Here is an 18,770-nt window from a genome sequence, read left to right on the forward strand (position 1 = left end):
TGTTTTGAATTTCGCGCCATGCTATTTCACTGGTTGTTGAATAGTGTGTCCTGCAGGTGGGACGGTAGCGTCCCACGTAGCCCTGAGAAGTTAATGGAAATCATGCTTGTTACTGTATTCCTGATTAATCGACAGCGAAGATCTTTGGAAAGGATATAGTCTCCTTGTCCAGCATGCTGTTTTTCAAAAAAGGTGCTTTTTGATTGCTCCAAGTCTGTGTCTGTGTATAAGGCATACTGTGGGCTGACAAGCTGTACGGTTCTGGTGGCACCATGTTGGTCTCTTGGGTTTGGAGAGGGGTGGGGGGATGGAGGTGACAGGTTTGTGGAGGAAGGGGGGGTGGAGAGTGGAAGGGGGTGGGAGTGGGGCTGAAATCACAGGTCCCAGAGGAGGTGCCTGGTCTACACAGGTCTGATTATTGACCCTGTATAAGACATACTGTCACGACTTCCGCCGAAGTTGGTGCCTCTCCTTGTTCGGGCGGCGTTCGGCGTCACCGGCTTTCTAGACGCCACCGATCTACGTTTCTTTTTCTATTTGTTTTGTCTTGATTGTACACACCTGGTTTCCATTACGTTATAATTTATTCCCTATTTAACCCTCTGGTTCCCACATGGTTTTGTGCGTTTGTTCTTTGTTAAGTGGTCGCTCTTTTGGAATTAGGATGGTATGGAATTAGTTTGTGATTTATTTTCGAGTAAAGTATGGTTTTACTCAGTTCTGTGTCCTGCGCCTGACTCCGTCCTACCCGCTGCACACAGACACTTGACATATACATTTATTCAATGCTAATTATAAAGGCAAAGAACACCACACTGTAACAACAACCTAACAGCAAACACCAAAACAACTACATCTTTAGATACATGTATTGTAATGATGGCCAGGAAATAGTACTTTGATAACTGGAAACACTGTCTGCATGGTTAGATTAAATGTCTCCCAAGTGTCAAAATCTAACTTTACCTAATTTTCACCATGAGTAAATCTCCAAATGTTTCTCCTTCTGAAGAAGTGCTCTAGACCAGGAAAGAGATCACGTAAATCCTCCTTAGAGAGGCTGGGCAGCATGTCTGTGCTTATATTAGCAGCTGAAAAACACATTTAGCCACATGGTAAATAGTTAAGTAATTAGCGACTAAATCATAGTTTATAGACGCAAAGTGTCAGGTTGATATAGGTTATGAGACATTAGCATACTGTCTTCCCTTTCCAGTTAATGTAGGAAGGATTTACCAAGCTAGCTAATGTTAGCTAACAAAATTAGACAATCAGTATATCATTAACGTTGACATCAATTACTTTAAACTAAAAGATAGTGCAAGCTAATGAAACTAACGTTAACGCTAAATTGTCTCCCATATTGCAAATCTTAGTTAATCTTTGCTTGCCTAGCTAAGATTGTAGACAATGACTGACACCATCGATAATTTAGCTTCGCCTTTTTATTTATTTTCTATTGTCAATAGAAAGGCTGCCAAAGACTGCGAAGCTAAATAATCGACGGTGTCAGTCATTAGGGCACATTTACACCCCATTAACACTATTTCTGACAATAAAGCACTCTCAATCTAACTAAAGTTCAAGTTTTTTCAATGACTGGCCGTTCGTGCAGTTATCAACTGCTAAAAGTCAACGTTACCTAGTTAAAATTAGCATGCTAACTTGGTTTGCCAACTTTCCAATTCAAATGAACGTTAGCTAACGTTAGCTTGCTAAGGAGAAAGGTAGACGGGTATAAACAAATGAACATTATCTTTTAATACTGCAGTTGATATATGATCCATGCCTGGATATGTGTCATCCATTCCATCTTCATTCATGGTGTTGTTAGATGACTCAAAGATTTGGACCGTCTTTGACTTTTTAGTTATAGGCCTCCCTTATGTAGCTAGATAATGTGATGAACGTACGTCAGTTAAGCAATATCACAAGAGAGGCCGCAGCCCGAAGATAATAATATTCAGTGTAACAGCACGACCTCGAGTGTGATATTGCTTTTATACAACAGTTCTACAAGCGCAATTTATTAGTTAAAAGTAATAAGCGACAACAGATTAGGATTTGTTTATTTATTTAATAATTTATTTGGCTCCGCCAACACACATAGTTCCACAACTGGACTGGACTGTTGCCAAGCACCACATATACATTTTCCTCCACACTAGCTTGCTACTGCTACTTTGTGTAGGTCTACACGTTACCGTCCTCTCCTGACGACCATTCAAAATTTAACTCAAATGTTATTTGTGGAAACATGTTCATCTTTGCGGTGCGAAGTTGGTTACAATTTAAGATAGATAACGATCGTTAATGTAATTAACGGTTATTAGAACACCTGTAAAGCGGGGTGATACATGTATAGTTAAAAGTCCCATTGCTGTTGTACTCTAAGCCAATCAAATTACTTGGTCTATTATAAATACTTGTGAACATCATTTTCAGTTCTTTCCGCTCTTTTCATCGAAAGCAGTGGGAACGTTTTTCTTGCGTTTGCTTTTAGTAACGTTCAAGATGCTTTGACGGTGCGTTTATCTGCTGTGTTTTTATTACTTTTTCATTGAAACTGTTATTGAGCCATATCAATAGATTACACAGTCGCAGCCCTGATTTCTGGTTGCTCTGTGGTATTGACGGATGCACTGAGGAATATAGAGTGTACAATTCCTTCTATCATCATGTAAAGAGAAACCACCTTCAACACCTACTTGATTGCACCCGACCAGATGAACAGCCATCGGAGGAAAGCCAAGTAGCTAGCTAGCATTTTTTTTTGTTCTCTGGATTAAAAAAAATAATTTAATGAACGGACGATACACGGACCAAAGTCATAGTGTCCATAAGGCTATTCGATCATTTTAGCCATAATGACTCTTATGGCTAAAGCTGGGTTAATCTGAAAATAATCGATGATAAATAGGAACAAAATACTTAAATAGCTCTGTTGGTGAAACTAAATACAATTTCAAATAATGATCTGTTTAATTGATGTGTGGTACACAGGACAACAATCAAGTTAGCTTCTAGCTAACTCCAGCATCACTGATCAGCAACTCCATACATCTGACTCAGATGAAGGGCAAAGGGGCATTGACCAACATGGAGCTGTCACAGTGCAACAAGTAAATTACTCGGTTGGTGGCAATCTACTGAAATTGACCATATTTTTTTAAGTACTCAGATTTACTAATAGCATTCATAGTCAGTCTTCACAACCACTTCTCCTGTCACAAACATTGTACTTGTCATGAACTAGTAATGTCCAGCCTCAGGATACTACATTCAATGTCAACATTCTTTTAGAATCTGACAACACAATGCCACTGCTTTTGTGATAAATCTCAGAGCCAATGGTTTGTTACATTATGCAGAGCATTTTTGTAGTGGTTGAGTTCATTCTCAGTGCTAGGTTGTCCACCTTACTATTGTTGATCCCTTATGTCCTTATGTTAATGAATATGTCGTAAGAAAATCTGAATATCATAAGTATACATGATGGTGTGCTCCAACCTCCATGATTGATGACATCCCCACCTCTCTCGCTATCTCATTTTTAGAAAGGTGTGAATGACATAGTTGCCGGGGTACAGCAGTATCAATCATCACTATTGGACAACCTCAGGAAGCAGATGGAGGCAGTGCTAAAGAAGCATTCAGGAAGCACATCAGGTCAACTTGGAAAAGATGCAATGGATATATATGACAATTTCATTGACCCTTTTGCAGGCATTGCAAATGCAACAACATTTAGACAGGACAGTGTTATTAAGACGCAGTTTAGCTGTTTGGATGCAGAGGAAATTCCAATTGCTGGAACCATATGCAGGATGAAATGTGGAGGATCAAAATACATTTTCATCAAAGACAAATTATTTTATTATGTACCATTAGTCAAAAGTCTAGAACAGTTCTTATCACACCCAAGGATTTTGTCTATGGTTGAAAAGGGACCCCAGATGTGCAGGGAAAGTTTTTTTTTTCATGACATTGTTGATGGTGCTCTTCTAAAATCACATCCCTTATTTTCAGAGAAACCAAATGCATTGCAGATTGTTCTGTACACGGATGAAATAGAGATATGTAATCCACTAGGATCTGTTCCATCAAAAAAACAAGTTGTTAATGGTGTACTACACCATAGGAAATATAAATCCAAAACACAGGTCTAAACTGGCTGCTATCAGGCTACATGCCATGGCTAGATCAGCAGACCTCTGTCAATATGGTGTAGATGTAATATTGAATAGAATCATGGAAGACATGGATGCATTCATTGTACAGTGGGGTTAAAATGCTAACTATTAACGGAGAGAAAACGATATATGATGCCATGGTCTCTCTGTGGAGACACCCTAGCACAACATGAACTAGCAGGGTTCAAAGAGGGTGTGGGCTTTGCCTACAGTAAGCGCTGACACAGTGTTCTTTTGAGGACATGCAGTCACACTTCAATGAGGATGCATATACTAAAAGGACATTGGAGAAGCATGTCAGACAGTGTGATGAAATAGAAAAGGCACAGACTGACTTGCTTCGCAACAGCCTGAGAACAACATATGGGATCAATAGAAGGAGCAAGTTAGTTGAATTCCCAGCCTTTGATATCATACAACAAACTCCGCAAGACATTGTGCATGTAATTCTGGAGGGCATAGCCCCATTGGAAATCAAATGTGTTTTGAATCATCTTGTTGTGTCAGGACAGGTTGATCTGGACTCAGTGAATTCTGCTATTCTTGGTTTCCCTTATTCCCCTCTAGATGTTAGAGATCGGCCATCCCCAATTTCTGTTAGTACATTAACATCAAGTGATGGTAATCTAAAACAGTCATCTGGGCAAATGCTTGTCCTGCTAAGGATATTGCCATTTGTTTTGGAGAGTTTGGAAGTCAATGCATATATACGACTGACAATTGAGCTAATAGAGATTGAACAGATAGTATTTGCACCTGTTTTTTCCATTGTGACTGTGTCTAGGTTGAAGTTACTCATTGAAAATAATTTGAAGCATTGGAAGGAGCTTTTTCCAGACCGCAATGTTACACCTAAACAGCATTATATTATACATTTGCCATCACAGATAAAGTCATTGGGTCCAATGGTTAGACATATGTGTATGCGGTTCGAGTCTAAACATTGTTTCTTTAAACAATGGGCTTCCAAGCTCAATTAAAAAACAATATTTGCAAGTCTTTGATCAATCAGAACCAAATATATGAAAGCTGCCAAAATGTTGACAGTTCAATGCACCCAATTTTTTCAAATGAAAGGGAGATAGGACCTGTATCTTGTATTTATTACAAGCCATTGGACTGATACAGAATGGTTTACTTCATTGAAACCTAGGAAGTCCCTACATTTTCCACGTAAATATTGTAGATCTTTAACCTCTAACTCAGAAGTCCATGATCTTTGCCAAAGTACTGAATGGAAATATGCCAGAATTTGGACTGGTCCAAAACATATTTCTTGTTGATTCTAGGCTTTATTGTTTGGAATATCAACCATTTAAAACTATAAGCTTTGTTAGAAACGTCATGGCTTATCAAGTTGAGGTCCCACACTTTGCACAGGCCACTGAGTTAGTGGATGCTGAAAAGCTGGTTGATTTTACCTCTTATTACACAATTAGCAACAAGAGCCAAACTTAAGTAAAATACCATCTTAGGGATGTAATAGAATTGTACAAGAGTTCAAATGACTCATAGTGTGTTCCCCAGATATGAAAAGTGTACTGTCTTTGTTCTGTACTTTTGTCTACATGATTACTGTGCTGTGTGTAAGATTGACAATAAAACAGTGAATTCCATTTGGTAATTATCTGTTCTTAATATGTGAAGAGATGAAAAGAACCAGATGTTTGAAATAAGAAATTCCGACTTTGACAAAGCAGTTGTGTCCTTGTCAGTGTTGATCAAACGGCTTTATAATTCTGGTAATTCTAGTTTCGAGCATTAAGTTACTCAGAACCAGTAATACAATCTCAGTAACAAGTTATTTTAACTTATTAAGATAATTAAGGACAAAAGCTTGAAACAAGTAAAATGCTCCAACATAAACTGGCTGATAAGAAGAAATATCTTGTCAGACAAAAAACAAGCATATATTGCCTCGATTTAAGATATTAAATCTTACTTAGATTTCAATTTTTGCAGTGTTGTGGGAATCTGATGTAGAAGAAAAATATGACAATTTACTATAGACACAACATATTACCCGTAATTATCATCATCATGATTTCTATGGTTTAGGCATTGTAAAGACCGACGCCGGAGATGAAAAGCAGGTGCAGGGAGTCAATCAGGAAACAGACAAAGACCAAGACAAGAACAGCGTCAGCACAAGGGTACAAAACGACAACGACAATTAATGCTGAAGCAGGGAACAGAGCGGGGAATCAGACAGATATAGGGGAGGTAATGACAGAGGGGATTGAGTCCAGGTGAGTCCAATAACCGCTGATGCGCGTGATAGGGGGGAAGGCAGGTGTGCGTAATGGTGGTAGGAGTGCGTAATGCTGGGGAGCCTGGTGCTTTCGAGCGCCAGGGAGGGGGAGTCGGGGCAGGCGTGACAGTATCCCCCCTCTAGGGGCACCACCTGGCATTCGACCTGGGCGAGCCTGACGGGCCGGCTGAGGCACGGGCGCTGGACAAGCCGGCTGGACGTAAACTCCTGATGAACCGGCTGAGGCATAGGAGCCCGATGATCCGGCTGGGGCGTGAAAGCCTGTCGATCCCGCTGAGGTGTGGGAAACTTATGATCCGGTCAGGGCATAGCAGCCGGACGAGCAGGCTGGATGTAAAACCCTAACGATCCGGCTGAGGCCTGACGTGGGATAGGCGCCTTCCCGAACCCATCTGGGGCAAGAAAACTCTCGAAACCAGCTAGGGCGTGACAGCCTGACGAGCTGGCTTAAGCACCCCCGGTTCCATCGGAGGCGGTCCCCGGACCCAACGTCACCACCAACCGGAAAGCCAGCACTTCCCGATGCTTCGTTTGTTGGCTTCAGCATTCTGTTAAGACCGACACCGGAGATCAGAAGCAGGTACGGGGAGTCAACATTTAATCAGGAAACAGACAAAGACCAAGACAAGAACAGCGTCAGCACACGGGTACAAAACGACAAACAACAATTAATGCTGAAGCAGGGAACAGAACGGGGAACGAGACAGATATAGGGGAGGTAATGACAGAGAGGATTGAGTCCAGGTGAGTCCAATAATCGCTGATGCGTGTGACGGGGGAAGGCAGGTGTGTGTAATGATGGTGGCAGGAGTGCGTAATGCTGGGGAGCCTGGCGCCTTTGAGCGCCAGAGAAGGGGAGCGAGAGCAGGCGTGACAGGCATATACTATAGCTAGCAACTAGCTACCTAGCTAGTTGTTGTGTTATCCAGCTAGCAAAAATAGTGCTTGTGTTGACACAAGTAGCTAGCTAGCTAATTTTAACATGCTGGGTGTGTCTCCGTAACACCCTTGGGGTCATACCTTGTGGGATTGGTAAAAAATCTGTGAAAGATTTAGGGAGTCCCATCGCTTTAGGAATTGGTCAGGTGGTTTAAGCATGTCCCAGTTTAGGTCACCTAGCAGGACGAATTCAGACTTAGTGTAAGGAGTCAGGAGAGAGTTTAGGGCAGGTAGGGTACAGGTAGGGTACAGGCCGGTGCTGATGGTGGACAATAACACCCAGGAACAGTCAACAAAGAGCTATTTGAAAGATGAATGCTTAAAACTAGCAAATCAAATTGTTTGGGGACAGACTTGATGGAGACAACTGTGCACTGAAAGTGATCCCTGGTAAAGATTGCCACTCCCCCACCTTTGGAAGATCTGTCTTGCCGAAAAAGGTTATAACCAGAAAGGTTAACATCAGTATTCGAAACACTCTTTCTTAACCACGTCTCAGTAATGACCAACACATCTGGATTGGAGCAGTGAACCCACAATTTCAATTGATCCATTTTAGGTAATAAGCTTCTAGTGTTAAATGTGCAGAAAACGAGAGTAGAAATCAGGGGATTGAGTCCAGGTGAGTACAATAATCGCTGATGCGCGTGACGGGGGAAGACAGATGTGTGTAATGATGGTGGCAGGAGAGTGTAATGCTGGAGAGCCTGGCACCTTCGAGCGCCAGGGAGGGGGAGCGGGAGCAGGCGTGACAGGCATATACTATAGCTAGCAAGGCCTAGCTAGCTACCTAGCTAGTTGTTGTGTTATCCAGCTAGCAAAAATAGTGTTTGTGCTGGCACAAGTAACTAGCTAGCTAATGTTAACATGCTGGGTGTGTCTTTCGTACCCTTGGAGTACGGATACCATGAGAACAATGTTCAGGGAAAATAAGACCATCGAGCCCAGCTAACATAAGCTAGCAATTAGCGACCATAGCATATTTGCCAGCTTTAGCTAGCTAGTTAGCTAGCTAGTCAAGGTTAGAAAACTGTTTCTAGCCCAAATTCTGACGTGTGCTCTGCTTCACTGATTTCTGATCTCGTTTTCTGCATGTTAACACTAGAATCTTATTAGCTGCAGGCTAAAGTTAAATCTTGACTTGGTTTCCTCTATCGTAATCGTTCCTCTTTCACCCCAGCTGCCAAACTAACCCTGATTCAGAACACTATCCTACCCATGCTAGATTACAGAGAAGTAATTTATATATCGGCAGGTAAGGGTGCTCTCGAGCGGCTAAATGTTCTTCAACATTCGGCCATCAGATTTGCCACCAATGCTCCTTATAGGACACATCACTGCACTCTATACTCTTCTGTAAACGGATCATCTATGTATACCCGTCGCAAAGCCCACTGGTTGATGCTTATTTATAAAACCCTCTTAGGCCTCACTTCCCCCTATCTGAGATATCTACTGCAGCCCTCATCCTCCACATACAACACCCGTTCTGCCAGTCACATTCTGTTAAAGGTCCCCAAAGCACACACATCCCTGGGTCGCTCTTCTCTTCAGTTCGCTGCAGCTAGCGACTGGAACGAGCTGTAACACTCAAACTGGACTGTTTTATCTCAATTTTCTTAATTCAAAGACTCGATCATGGACACTTACTGTCAGTCGTGGCTGCTTTGCGTGATGTATTGTTGTCTCTCTCTACCTTCTTTCCCTTTGTGCTGTTGTCTGTGCCCAATAATGTTTGTACCCTGTTTTGTGCTGCTACCATGTTGTGCTGCTGCCATGTTGTGTTGCTACCATGTTGTTGTCATGTGTTGCTACCATGCTGTGTTGTCATGTGTTGCTGTATTGTTGTCTTAGGGCTCTCTTTATATATATATATATATATATATATATATATATATATATATAATATGTTTATTATTTTCCAATAAAAAATAAATAAAAAAAGACAGTGATACAAACATTGACATTCATTGTACTGTTGAATGGGATGGCCAATTTAGAGGACAAAACAAAACTTAACTCACACATACACACAAAACTAAATCCCATTAGGTGGTACATGTATAAGAAGGCAGTATATAGTCATTACAAGCAGTGTAGATAAGACAAAAATAAATATTGAGTGGAGTACAGCACAGAGTAGCAGCAGATCATCAACCCAGTTATGAAGCGGCTCTAGACCATTTATCCAGTATCGGCTGCCATATTTTGTAAAACACTGGACTTCTATTGGAGGTATTGTATTGAATCTTTTCCATATGTATTACATTCCCTAAATTCCGTAACCATATTTGAAAGGTAATTTCCAAAATTACAATATGAGCCTTTTGGCTAATAGAGTACAAAGAGAGACAGCCTTCCCCTCCTGATTATTCCCATCAACTGTACCAAACAGAGCGATCAATGGGTCTGGGGCTATAACTCTATCGAAGGCTTTAGATAAGTCATCAAAAATGAGAGCCCAGTAAGCATGTAACTTAGGACATGTCCAAAATAAGTGGGTCAACGTCCCCTCATCCTGCTTGCATCTCTCACACAGTGGTGAGGTGTCCAGGAATATTTTATACAGTTTCACTTTTAAGTAATGTAACCTGTGTATCACCTTAAACGGAACAAGGTTGTGTCTGGAATTCACTGAACTGTGGTTTATATTCCTGAGAGCTTCTACCCAGTCCTCAACTGAGATTTCTGAACCAAGTTCTTGTTCCCAAGCCCTTTTAATAGTGTCTGTGGATACCTCTATGTGGGCCTGTAGCACATCATACAGTCTAGAGACCGACCCTTTGTATGGGGTTTGACAAGGATCAGGCAATCTAATGTAAGATCATTTGTCTTAATGCCCCACTGTGGGATATGTGTCCTCAAGAAATTCCTGATTTGGAGGTATCTGAAAAAATGTGTTGCTGGCATGTTAAAATGCTAACTGACCATCCATGTATAAATTACCAATTGTTGTGAGCCCTTCTCCCTCCACTGTGAAAACACCATATCATCCAATGCAGGGTGGAAAGCATGATTCAGGCAATTCGGGCTGTCAATGTATACAGTGGGTATGTTAAGAAAATACCTCATCTGTTCCCAGATCCTAAGAGTGTGACGAATGACTGGATTAGAGTCATAAGTGGCTTTTTTCACATATGCTGGACTATTAACAAGTGCAGGGAGTGAGGAACGTTGACAGGAGGCCTGCTCAATCAAAAGCCATGAAGGCATATCATTCTGTCGCATCCCAGGTAAACTTTCCCTCCTGAAAGACACAATGTTCAGATTAGCAGCCCTATAATACAGTTTCAAGTCTGGAAGGCCAAAGCCCCCTTCTATCTTGTACTTGCATAAATGCTTCTTTGAAATTCTGGCTGCCTTGTTATCACATAAAAATTGAATTACTATTGAATCCAGTTTCATAAAATAGCTTTGTGGTATGAAATTGGGTAGACATTGGAAGAGGTAAAGAAACCTGGCTAAGGACAACCATTTTAATAGTGTTTATATGACCAACCAAAAATCTATATTTTGTTGAAGCTGATAAATGTTCGTGTCCCAATTCGCTTTCAATAGCTGATCAAGTTATCTTGTCACTACAATACCAAGGCTTGTGAACTTGTCCATCACTGTTTTAAATGGGGTAGGTTGCAGATATTGCATATCCACAGGCCGTGATATCAGCATCAATTCGCTTTTTTGCCAGTTTATCTTGTAGCCAGAGAAGGAGCCGAATGTACTTATCAAGTTAAGTAAGGGGGAATAGAAGTTTTAGGCTTGGATAAAAACAAAAGAACATCGTCTGTATATAGGGACATTTTGTGCTGCGTGTCTTATTTTAACCGGAGCTATATCGGCACATGCACAATTGAGAGTAGCAAGGGGTTGTAGCGAAGAGAGCAGGCGAAATAGGGCACCCCTGTCGGCAGCCCTTGAACAGGCGGAATGACTGCGATATTTCCTGATTGGTTACCACGGTGTGCATAAATAATTCTTAACCAATTAATAAATTCCTTTCCAAACCCGAAATGCTACAGAACCGACCACTCAATCTGATCAAATGCCTTCTCTGTGTCAAGAGAAATTACCACTGCCTCAACATTATGATCATGATACATTTGTCACGCTCGTCGTAAGAATGAGGAGACCAAGGCACAGCGTGCGTAGAGTTCCACATGTTTAATAAAGGAAACTCACCAAAACAATACAGAACAAATGAAATGTGAAGTCATGGAGTGCATAACCTGCACCTACACATAAACAAGATCCCACAACTCAAGGAGGGAAAAAGGGCTGCCTAAGTATGGTTCCCAATCAGAGGCAACGATGGACAGCTGCCTCTGATTGGAAACCACACTCAGCCAAAACAAAGAAATAGAAAAACTAGATTGCCCACCCCACATCACACCCTGACCTAACCAAACTAGAGGAAAATAAACGTCTCTAAGGTCAGGGCGTTACAGTACCCCCCCCCCCCCCCCCAAAGGTGCGGACTCCCAGCCGCAAACCTGAACCTATAGGGGAGGGTCTGGGTAGGCATCTATTCTTGGCGGCTGCTCTGGTTCGGGGCGTAGCCCCAACTCCGCCCGCTGATCCCCCCGCTTCTGTGTCGCCGGAGGAACCAGACCGTCGGAGGCTCTGAACTGCCGACCACCGCAGAAGACTCCGAACTGCCGACCGGCGCTGAAGACTCCGGACTGCAGGCCACCGCTGAAGACTCTGGACTGCTGGCCGCCGCTGAAGACTCCGGACTGCAGGCCGCCGCTGGATGCTCCGGACTGCAGACCTTCGCTGGAGGCTCCGGACTGGAGGACGTCACTGGAGGCTCTGGACTGGGGGACGTCGCTGGAGGCTCCGTGCCATGGATCATCACTACAGGTTCCGCACCATGGATCATCACTGCAGGCTTCTTGCCATGGATCATCACTGGAGGCTCCGGGCCATGGATCATCACTGGAGGCTTCGTGCCATGGATTATCACTGGAGGCTTCGTGCCATGGATCATCCCTACAGGCTCCGGGCCATGGATTATTACTGGAGGCTTCGTGCCATGGATCATCACTACAGGCTCCGGGCCATGGATCGTCACTGGAGGCTTCGTGCCGTGGATCATCACTGGAGGCTTCACACCATAGATCATCACTGGAGGCTTCTTTCGTAGAGCTTGTACAGGGCTCACCGGACTGGGGAGATGCACAGGAGACTGGGTGCGCAGAGCAGGCACAGGGTATACTGGGCCGTGGAGGCGCACTGGAGGTCTGGAGCTTAGGGCTGGCAGAACCCGTCCTGGCTGGATGCTTACTTTTGCCCGGGAAGTGCGGGGCGCGGGCACAGGACGAACTGGGCTGTGCAGGCGCACTGGCGACACCGTGAGAATCCCTGCATAACATGGTGCCTGACCAGTCCTACTTTCCCCACGGTAAGCACGGGGAGTTGGCTCAGGTCTGAACCCTGGCTTAGCCAATCTCCTCGTGTGCCCACCCCGAATTTTTTTGGGGGGGTCTGCCTCTCGGGCTTCCTTCGTTGCCATGCCTCCCGATCTCGTCGCTGTTCCTCCCTCACTGCTTTCACCTGTTCCCATGGGAGGCTATCCCTTCCGGCCTGGATCTCCTCCCACGTCCAGGATCCTTTGCCATTCAGGATGTCCTCCCATGTCCACCTCGTCTTCCCCGTAGGTGCACGCTGCTTGGTCTTCTTGTGGTGGGATCTTCTGTCACGCTCGTCGTAAGAATGAGGAGACCAAGGCCAGCGTGCGTAGAGTTCCACATGTTTAATAAAGAAAACTCACCAAAACAATACATAACAAACGAAACGTGAAGTCATGGAGTGCATAACCTGCACCTACACATAAACAAGATCCCACAACTCAAGGAGGGAAAAAGTGCTGCCTAAGTATGGTTCCCAATCAGAGAAAACGATGGACAGCTGCCTCTGATTGGAAACCACACTCAGCCAAAACAAAGAAATAGAAAAACTAGATTGCCCACCCCACATCAGACCCTGACCTAACCAAACTAGAGGAAAATAAATTTCTCTAAGGTCAGGGCGTTACAACATTACGTTGAAAAGGCGTCTCAAATTGTAGTATATATGTCGGCCCGGGCCATTTACATTTACATTTTAGTCATTTAGCAGACACTCTTATCCAGAGTGACTTACAGTAGTGAATGCATACATTTCATAAAAACTTTTTTTTTTTTTTTTTCCTGTGCTGGCCCCCCGTGGGAATCAAACCCACAACCCTGGTGTTGCAAACACCATGCTCTACCAACTGAGCTACAGGGAAGGCTAGACAATACCTGTCTGGTCAGGGTGTATGATGTCAGAAATATATTTTTTGCCAATATCTTTGTCAACACCTTATTTTCTATGGGGAGTAACGACACGGGGTAATAAGATGACATCTTCATGGAATCTCTATCTTTTTTCAAGATAAGTGCTATTGTAGCCTCATACAGTGTTTGCGGGAGTTTGGCATTTTCTTTGGATTGTTTAAACATTCGCAACATAAGTGGAGCTAGACTGGCGCAGTACTTCTTATATAATTTTATTACATATCCATCGGGCCCAGGGGCCTTGCTGGTTGGAAATGGTGCTATCACTGTGTTAATTTCCTCTAAAGTTATCCCAGCATGGAGTGCAGAAGCTGCCCCACTGTCTAGTTTAGGAAGTGAACATTCAGTGAGAAAGCGTTCCATAGTTTGTGGATCAGTAGCATCGTATTTTGATTGATATAGCTCTGAGTAAAACTGCGCAAAGCATTTATTAATATCCTGCGGATCTGTTACTATGTTACCCTTGTCTTTAATTTTGTGAATAGCTCTAAATGCCTGCACATGCCTTATCTGTCTTGCTAATAATTTATGTGGTTTGTCACCGAGTTCAAAATAACTTTGTTGCATTCTAACAAGTAAAGAGCTCACCCGTTTTGAAAGGATGGTATTGTATTCATATTTCAACTTTGTGATCTTCTCAAGGACTGTATTCGAGGAATTCGTCCTAAAACGTTCTCCTGTTCCCCCAACTCTCTTTCAATTTCTCTCAGCCTAGTATTGGCGCGTTTCTTCCTCTCTGATGTATAAGAAATAATGTAACCTCTAATCACAGCCTTTAGAGATTCCAAAAGGGTAGCGTCGTCAACATCACCCGTGTCGTTAGCTCAGAGGAAAAGGGCAATCTGCTCCTTCAAATACTGACAAAAAGTCTCATCTTTCAACAAGTATGCGTCTAAGCGCCACGGTCGCCGACCTGTAGACATATTGTCTAGTTTCAGCACCATGGACAGAGGAGAGTGGTCCGTAATTAGAATAGGGTGATAGGTAACCGACGCAGCTGTTGAAATTAGTTTGGAGTCCAACAAAAAATAGTCAATTCTGGAATATGATTTATGAACTGACAAAAAGAAAGAATAATCCCTATCTGTACGGTGCGTCAGTCTCCAAATATTGACAATGTTAAGGTTTGCCATCAATGTATTTAGACAGACACTGGCATTTGATTTGAAGTTGAAGTGACCTTGATAGCTGTTTATCTAAAAGAAGATCTAAAGTACAGTTAAAGTCACCTCCGACAATAACACTTGTATCCGAGATATGGTGTATGGCCTTAAATACCCTTTGAAAAAATAATGGATCATCGAAGTTGGGTCCATATAAATTGACCAAGGTTATTGGTTTCGAATTCAGTGTACCAGCCACAATAATATACCGACCATTAGGATCTGAAATCGAGGATGAGTAAACAAAAGGAACGTTTTTCCTTATCAGGATTGCTACCCCTCTCGCTTTTGTATCAAAGTTAGATTGGTATATCTGACCGATCCAGCCGACTCGTAGCTTGGCCTGGGCCGAGCGTTTAATATGAGCTTCTTGAAGAAGAACTATGTCAGCGCCCAGTGATTTAAGATGAGATAAAACCTTAGCTCGTTTCACGACATGCCCTAAGCCATTACAGTTCCAGCTGAATATCTTTATTCCACTAGGTCTACTCTGTGCTCGGTCACTATGTGGCATTTCTTATTTTAGAGCAAATTGTTGCTGTCATACAAAACCCAAAAGAAAAACGTATTAAATGTGACCATAAAACACAGACCCCATCCCCTCTCCCGTCCCATTGCCGAGTGACTTCCCCAAATGAAGCACTCCTTGTCTAGACATAGCTTGAACTAACTCGTCATCTGTAGATGCTCTGCATATAAACTAATATTAAATAACACTTAACTCTTACGTTATAGGGGGTGACTGGCGCTAAAACATGATAGGCTAAACAATGCTATATAAGCCATAACATCTCACCCATCATATACGTCCCAATTTCTGACCTTCTGATCGAAAAGACATACAGTGAGGGAAAAAAGTGTTTGATGCCCTGCTGATTTTGTACGTTTGCCCACTGACAAAGAAATTAGCAGTCTATAATTTTAATGGTAGGTTAATTTGAACAGTGAGAGACAGAATAACAACAAAAAAATCCAGAAAAACGCATGTCAAAAATTTTATAAATTGATTTGCATTTTAATGAGGGAAATAAGTATTTGACCCCCTCTCAATCAGAAAGTTTTCTGGCTCCCAGTTGTCTTTTATACAGGTAACAAGCTGAGATTAGGAGCACACTCTTAAAGGGAGTGCTCCTAATCTCAGCTTGTTACCTGTATAAAAGACACCTGTCCACAGAAGCAATCAATCAATCAGATTCCAAACTCTCCACCATGGCCAAGACCAAAGAGCTCTCCAAGGATGTCAGGGACAAGATTGTAGACCTACACAAGGTTGGAATGGGCTACAAGACCATCGCCAAGCAGCTTGGTGAGAAGGTGACATCAGTTGGTGTGATTATTCGCAAATGGAAGAAACACAAAAGAACTGTCAATCTCCCTCGGCCTGGGGCTCCATGCAAGATCTCACCTCGTGGAGTTGCAATGATCATGAGAACAGTGAGGAATCAGCCCAGAAATACACGGGAGGATCTTGTCAATGATCTCAGGGCAGCTGGGACAATAGTCACCAAGAAAACAATTGGTAACACACTACGCCGTGAAGGACTGAAATCCTGCAGCGCCCGCAAGGTCCCCCTGCTCAAGAAAGCACATATACATGCCCGTCTGAAGTTTGCCAATGAACATCTGAATGATTCAGAGGACAACTGGGTGAAAGTGTTGTGGTCAGATGAGACCAAAATGGAGCTCTTTGGCATCAACTCAACTGGCCGTGTTTGAAGGAGGAGGAATGCTGCCTATGACCCCAAGAACAGCATCCCCACCGTCAAACATAGAGGTGGAAACATTATGCTTTGGGGGTGTTTTTCTGCTAAGGGGACAGGACAACCTCACCGCATCAAAGGGACAATGGACGGGGCCATGTACCGTCAAATCTTGGGTGAGAACCTCCTTCCCTCAGACAGGGCATTGGAAATGGGTCGTGGATGGGTATTCCAGCACGACAATGACCCAAAACACACGGCCAAGGCAACAAAGGAGTGGCTCAAGAAGAAGCACATTAAGGTCCTGGAGTGGCCTAGCCAGTCTCCAGACCTTAATCCCATAGAAAATCTGTGGAGGGAGCTGAAGGTTCGAGTTGCCAAACGGCAGCCTTGAAACCTTAATGACTTAATGAAGATCTGCAAAGAGGAGTGGGACAAAATCCCTCCTGAGATGTGTGCAAACCTGATGGCCAACTACAAGAAACGTCTGACCTCTGTGATTGCCAACAAGGGTTTTGCCACCAAGTACTAAGTCATGTTTTGCAGAGGGGTCAAATACTTATTTCCCTCAGTAAAATGCAAATCAATTTATAACATTTTCGACATGTGTTTTTATCTCTTGTCGTGATGTGTGTTTTGTCCTATATTTTTATTTCATTTTTAATCCCACCCCCGTCCCCGCAGGAGGCCTTTTGCCTTTTGGTAGGCCTTCATTGTAAATTATAATATTGTTCGTAACTGACTTGCCTACTTAAATAAAGGTTAAATAAAAATAAAAAAATAGATTAAAATAAACCTAACTATCTAAGTTAGCTAATCCCCAAAACTCAATAGATTGCTTGGAACTTCTATTCTGTAGATGATAACCAAACGCCAGCTAACGTTTGTTCGGTAACTACCTATGCAAAAATAAAACATTTGTTGAAGTATTTGCCCCATTTTCAAATGCACCGTTAAATGATTTAACAATTGAACTTTATATTTTTATACGAACGTTTTTGCCATTGGGCTTGAGCATCAGACTCCAGATCTTTCTTGCGGAGTTGTGTCAATGAGGTGGTCGGTTTTCAATTGGCTACCACTTATCACGTGGTTTGTGCAGGCTGAAATAGGGTGCGTTGGGATGCTATCGGAAACATTTGTAACAAGCATGGTAACAAGCATTCCTTGTGTAATTATAGACTGCAATTACCACCAGTTACATGTTGTTATGATAGTAACTATGAATTATTACAACCATGCATTCCACCCATAATGCTATAATATATGAAAAAATCTGGATAATGAGTTTCAATTGCCTGTATTTTCAATGAAATATGCACTCTCTCCATACCAGGGGGTTTCGCGGTTACCTGACGAGGAGGAGAGCAGACCTGACGTAGTCTCGATCAAGGAGAAGCTGGGCGTGCACTTGGATAGTAGTAATGACACACAGGATGTACTGCTAATCGTTGAGGAGGGTAAGTGAAAAGTGTACACATATGAATCATTAGACTTTTTGTTATGTCAACTGCTTTACCCTCCCTGATGTCAAGTGGTAAAGTAATCTTGAATCACACTTCTAAAATTATAACACAAAAAATGAAGTTTACATGATCTCTCCAACATTACTGGCAGCATTGCTCTTCACATAAACGTTGACAATGATTTGTGTTTCATCTGCATCACCCAGACATTAGTTGTAAATTGGCCGAGCTACAACCCCATTCTAAATGTTTTTGAGACATACTGTAGGAAAAAGCTTTATAATCTACATAATGTGTTCCTGTGTAGGGCAATATGTACACCCACCCTCTTGCCAGGCACATCTCCTACCTCTCCTCCGTACAAAGTAATAATCTGACCCCCCCTTGCGTCAAGGACAAATACGGGTTTATCGCTATGTTTATTGACATCCCTATTTCTGTCAATCTCTTCCCTAAGGTACTGAGGTGTCAACTGTCAAAGTGGATTACTGTGAAGAAGGGCCATCCAGAATGAGCTCCTCCATCATGACGACAAGGCCGAGGGAGTTGAACAGAAGTGGAGAGGATAGCGGCCACCAATCCGAGCAGAGGAACGAGAGCTCTGAGGACCTAGTTCAGGATATTTTGTATTTTCACACTGATGATATGTTTCCATTGATGAACTCTGAATGATGTCAGTGAGAAACATGGACTAACATTGCAATGCTGATTTAAACTTTT

This window comes from Salmo trutta, chromosome 21 (assembly GCF_901001165.1).
Source record: "Salmo trutta chromosome 21, fSalTru1.1, whole genome shotgun sequence".
In the NCBI taxonomy this organism is placed as follows: Eukaryota; Metazoa; Chordata; class Actinopteri; order Salmoniformes; family Salmonidae; genus Salmo; species Salmo trutta.